The sequence below is a fragment of the Podarcis erhardii genome (genome assembly GCF_964252035.2).
Source record: "Podarcis erhardii genome assembly, chromosome: 6".
In the NCBI taxonomy this organism is placed as follows: Eukaryota; Metazoa; Chordata; class Lepidosauria; order Squamata; family Lacertidae; genus Podarcis; species Podarcis erhardii.
Genome location: NC_138510.1, coordinates 2,888,290 through 2,894,479, shown reverse-complemented (window position 1 = coordinate 2,894,479; position 6,190 = coordinate 2,888,290).

The window sequence follows — 6,190 nt, the reverse complement described above, 5'->3', positions numbered from 1 at the left end:
TGGGGCCTCCTGCTGCCGCTGCGCCGCCAGAGCACGATTTCTGTTCTCATCCTGAAGCAAAGTTCTTAACCTGAAGCACTATTTCTGGGTTAGCGGAGTCTGTAACCTGAAGCGTTTGTAACCCGAGGTACCACCGTAACTATGCTTTGAGAAACACACAACTGCATCCATCTAATTGCTACTGCATTTCTCGAATCCTGCTTCCTGCTGCTGGTAGAAGATGCTGCTTCTCCCACTAAGAGGCAGGCCATTGACTTGGAGCTTATCCCTTTCCAGCTTATCATGGCTTTCCTTCTCTCTTCCTGGCCTGGGCAGGGAAGGAGATCTCGGACCCTTTGTTCACATCACTGGCACAAACGGCTTTCAGAGGAGGACCGCATTACTCGAAAAGGATATTGTAGAGTTGGAAAAAGGTTCAGAAAAGAGTCCCCAAAACGATCAAGGGGATGGAGAGACTTCTCTCCCTTGAGAAAAGGCTGCAGCGTTCTGGACTTTCCAGTTTAGAGAAAAAGAAAGTAAGTTTACTGAGTTTAGTTAACGGAGAAATCTGAGGGCTCCCTTGGACAAAAAAAGCCAGGAATACCAGAGCCAAACAGCAGCCAGTAGGCTTGGTCTTTGTTGAAGACTGTCGCGACAGGACTCCCACCTGCCACCAGGTGGAACAAGATGGAAGCCCAGAACAAAAGAGCCCCCAAAGTTTTATTAGCTGCTATTCCCCATGTTACACCCCCCCCAAACTACATCACTCATACATCATGGTTACATCATGAAAGGGGAGGTCTGGTGGCAGGAATCTGAGCATCCTGGACCCTGCCCCATGGTTCTCCTTGCCCTCCACCAAACACCCATCAAGTGTAACAAAAGAGACATTTACATTTCCCTGTTTCCCAGCCAAGTTAATCACACCCTTTTGTCTTCATCTGGGTTTGTTATTTCTGGAATGGCTACCTATCTGGCACTCAGGTATAAGGATGCCAGGGATTATCCCTCAGGCAGAGGGGCTGCTGAGTAGCTGAGTGCCCATGTTTATATGTATTTCTGAAGTTTTCCCCTGTGAGCCAGTACATAGAGACATTTATCAGTGAGTTGTTGCGTTTGGTATCGTGCAGCAAAGGCCCTTTGGATGGGAAGAAACTGTGATGAAGTGTTTTGTGGGGACAAATCACAAAAGTCACAAAAGTGACTGTGCTGGTTTTGGTAGTGGGCTGCATGTGCATGATATCTGCTGGAAGGGCAACCCCCCCCCCCAACCTATACATAAATTCCTGCAACAGTTTACTGACAGAAGTTTATAAAATTACACAAGGCATGGAGAAAGCTCAGACAGAAAAGGTTTCCCCCCTCTCTCATAACACTGGAACTCAGTGGGCATCCCATGAAACTGCGTGTTGGGAGAATCAGGGCAGAGAAAAGGCCTTCTTCATGCAGCGCACAGGCAAGCTGTGGTCGACATCTGCGAGCAAATTTTCCCCACAAAGATGCAATGTATGTAACCCACCTCTGGGCCTTTTGCCTCTCAAGCCTTGAAGGGGCCTTGCCTGCAGAGGCTGCCCTGAGCTTGCAGAAGCAAGCGCTGAACGAGGGAGAAAGGGCAAGGAAGAAGCAAGAAGGTGATTAATTTGGTTGCACAACCTAGGAGCAATATATGCTGAAGCATGCGGCAAGGGGCCGGGACGCAGAAATCAAACGGGATCCTGCTTTGCTGTGTCTTTCCGAGGGAAGGGAGAACTCTCTCCACGTTTATGAGGATTTTTCACAGCACCACCCAAGTATTTATTCCATTTGGAGGGGACTATGCTTAATTTGTTGTTGTTGTTTAGTCGTTTAGTCGTGTCCGACTCTTCGTGCTCCCCTGGACCAGAGCACGCCAGGCACCCCTGTCTTCCACTGCCTCCCGCAGTTTGGTCAAAATCATGCTGGTAGCTTCGAGAACACTGTCCCACCATCTTGTCCTCTGTCGTCCCCTTCTCCTTGTGCCCTCCATCTTTCCCAACATCAGGGTCTTTTCCAGGGAGTCTTCTCTTCTCATGAGGTGGCCAAAGTCTTGGAGCCTCAGCTTCAGGATCTGTCCTTCCAGGGAGCACTCAGGGCTGATTTCCTTCAGAATGGAGAGGTTGGATCTTCTTGCAGTCCATGGGACTCTCAAGAGTCTCCTCCAGCACCAGAATTCAAAAGCATCCATTCTTCGGAGATCAGCCTTCTTTATGGTCCAGCTCTCACTTCCATACATCACTACTGGGAAAACGATAGCTTTAACTATACGGACCTTTGTTGGCAAGGTGATGTCTCTGCTTTTTAAGATGCTGTCTAGGTTTGTCATTGCTTTTCTCCCAAGATTGCTTAATTTATATACCGCTTAAACCCTAAATGACTCAGGCCCCCTATACCTGAAAGATGGCTTCCTTCCCCACGGACCTTCTTGGGTGCTGAGGTTGGCAGAGGGGGTCCTCTTGCTAGTTCCTCCAGCTGCAGAGGCTTGTAGTGGGTGCTTTTGCATAGATTCCTACATTGCAGGAGGTTTGACTAGATGCCCCTTGGGGTCCCAACTACGATTCTATGACTGGGAGAGGGCCTTTTCTGTGGTGGCCCCTAAGCTGCGAAACAGCCTTTCTACAGAGGTGAATCTGGCAGCTCCATTAAACAGCTTCCAGAGCGTGCTCAAGGTGCACTTCTATGCTCAGGGTTGCGGGTTTGAGTCCAACGTCGGCCAAAAGACCCTCGTGGTCCCGTCCAACTCTGCAATTCTACGATTCTCTAAGTGGTTTCCAAACATCCTAAAACATCACAGATAAAAGGCATTGGCAAAAATCGCAATGCAAATGCCACGTTTTAGAGCAACGTGAAAACTCTGAAATGCAGAAGAGCGGCAGAGGCAACAACCACCCAAAATGCAAGCAGGCATTTTATTTATTTTTACTTTCCTGCATTTCTTTTCATAGGTCCCACCTGTGCTCTCGTTTCCGCTGCTCTCCCCCCAGCTTCAGCTCAAGGGAGGGGGGAAGGGGGGTACACATCTGGCAGCTTACAGATTTCAAACCTGGAGAGGACTCTGTCCCCACAGAGCCTACAATCTACCGTGGGAAAATCCAGGGAGGGGACAGAGAGGCAAGGACAGTGAGGGGCTGAGATGAGGCAATGCCATTACTATTTATTTATTGCAGAGGTCAGCAACCTTTTTCAGCTGTGGGCCGGTCCACCGTCCCTCAGACCATGTGGGGGGCCGGACTATATTTTTTTGGGGGAAATGGAACGAATTCCTATGCCCCACAAATAACCCAGAGATGCATTTTAAATAAAAGGACACATTCTAAGGTAAAGGGACCCCTGACCATTAGGTCCGGTCGTGGATGACTCTGGGGTTGCGGTGTTCATCTCACTCTATAGGCCGAGGGAGCCGGCATACAACTTCCAGGTCATGTGGCCAGCATGACTAAGCCGCTTCTGGCGAACCAGAGCAGCACATGGAAACGGCGTTTACCTTCCCGCCGGAGTGGTACCTATTTATCTACTTGCACTTTGACGTGCTTTTGAACTGCTAGGTGGGCAGGAGCAGGGACCGAGCGACGGGAGCTCACCCTGTCACGGGGATTTGAACCGCCGACCTTCTGATTGGCAAGTCCTAGGCTCTGTGGTTTAACCCACAGCACCACCCGCGTCCCACTAGCTTGCCTACGCCTGATTTATTGCATATATCTCTCTCTCCTTTTATTTCCACGGAGCCCTCATTTAATTCCAACAACCCTGTGAGGTAGGTTTGGCCGAGAGCCAACGACTGGCTGCCCCAGAGTCACACCCTGTGAGCTTTAGGGCTGAGGGGCGATTCGAACCTTGGCCTCTCCCATGTCCCAGTGGGACACTGGCTTGGCTTAACCTTGGCTGCTGTCAGGAGTGAGGATTTAAATTTCTCAGAGGCTGCCAAGGTGCTTTGGGGCAGCTCTTGCCCTGAGGGCTTCTTTAAACAGGAGGGAGGAAGAAAGAACCAGAAGATGCCTATGGAAGAATCTTGGGCTCCCCTATGCTGGGCATAGCTGTCAACGATTCCCTTTTCTAAAGGGAAATTCCCTTATTCCGAATAGGATTCCTCATAAGAAAAGGGAAAAGTTGACAGCTATGCTGCTGGGTGGGATCCTGAACGAGCAGGCTAGCACCACATCTCAATGGTGTTTGTGGGGTGATATGCATGCTGCCTCAGCAAGGTTTTGTGCCCCACACGAGAATTATTATTATTTATTCAATTTGTATATTTATTTTAAAAATTTGTATACCTCCCTTCATACGCAGATCTCGGGATGGCTTGCAACAGAAAAACACCAAGGTCCCTCTTTTCTTAAAATGTGCAAGTCCTGGTCCAATGGTGCTCCATATATCAGGCTGGCGCTGCAATTGTATTATTTTAGCTGCCTGCTGAGAACATTCTTATTTAGACAAGGCTACCCAGGAATTTTAATTGTTTCAGTCTATTCTATTGTGGTTTTAACTTTCTGTAGGTTTTAAATTATGGCTGCAAATTTCTTAGTGGTCGTTTAATAAACTGCTTTTGAGTTTTGTTGTTGTTTTTCTGCAATCAAGAGGCATATAAATCCCATGAAATGAAATAAACGTTAATCAAAAGATGCAGCTTACAAGGCTGCCTTTTTAAAAACAAAACAAAACAAACTAAAGAAACACCCCTCTGCAAAGCAAACAAATGATACCGTGCTTAGGAAACCAAACTCCACCTAGTAATTCATTAGGGCTGGAGCTAATATAGTCCTTTCACAAATTGAAGTTTCTACTACTTGGGATGCTCCCCATTTTGTCTGAAAAAGCCTTCAGCCTTGGTTGTGCAGAGAAGCCCCCAAAGGAATGAGGAAGTTCTTGTCTGCAGCAGCAAAGGTGCCTTTCAGGAAGTGTGATCAGGAAGCAAAAAGTCCTTTTTTCCGTTCTGGCCAGAAAGATAGCACAGGGGCCCAGATTGTAAAAAAAGCAGGGACTCTTTGAAGACAAAATTCCTGGTCCAGAAGCTGCAGTTAGCGCAGGATGCTGCAGCACGGTTGCTGACAATAGGCCTTGTCAAATGCAACACCTGTGCTCAACATGTCTGCACTGACTGCCAAGCCAAATTCAATTAGTATACAAAGCCATTAGCAACTTGGGACCAGTTTACCTGGAAGATTGCCTTACCCAATATACGCCCACAGTGTGCCACACAATCCCTGTTCCGAATTTGTAAGAACTTTGTATTTTAGTGTGGCAGCACCTACAGTACACTTTGTAACTCCCTGCCTCTTGACCTCAACTACTGTGTTCTTTTCAGTGTCTGCTAAAAACACTTGTTTAGACAATCCTGCCCAGATATTTAGAATGCTGATGCAAGTTCTAATCTGTATTTTAAAGGTAAAGGGACCCCTGACCATTAGGTCCAGTCGTGGCCGACTCTAGGATTGCGGCGCTCATCTCACTTTACTGGCCGAGGGAGCCGGCATACAGCTTCCGGGTCATGTGGCCAGCATGACTAAGCCGCTTCTGGCAAACCAGAGCAGCGCACAGGAAATGCCATTTACCTTCCCGCCGGGGTGGTACCTATTTATCTACTTGCACTTTCGAACTGCTAAGTTGGCAGGAGCTGGGACCGAGCAACGGGAGCTCACCCCCTCACAGAGATTCAAACCACCAACCTTCTGATCGGCAAGTCCTAGGCTCTGTGGTATAACCCACAGCACCACCCGCAGCTAACTTTTTGAAAGTTTTTAAAGTGATGGTTGTTTATTTTTCTTACTGATTTGCCTTTTCTGCAAACCGATTTTTTTAAAACAATCTAGTGGGGTATAAATTTAATGTAATACAGTCAATTAAAAAAACGCCTAATTTCAATTGTTTATTTTACTGAGAGTCTACAAAGAATTATACCAGGGCACAGGGTTGTCCCAGGAAAAGCAAAGTACTGCAGAATGGAACACTCTGGAAAATCCATTTTGGGCGCTTTGCCTTTTCCTGCAATATAAAAAAATGCAAACTGTTGGGGTGCAGAGTGTGGTTGGAAGAAAGGACACACAAGGAAGGCTAGTTTGATCTCATGGCCATAGGAGACGTGTGCAAGTATGCGCATAGGTGTGAGCAGGGCGCACCTCAAAGACGGATTGCACCCCCGCAAGAGATCATCAATCTGGATCACCGGAGAGAAGGAAGCCCATTGGGCACGGCTATGGCG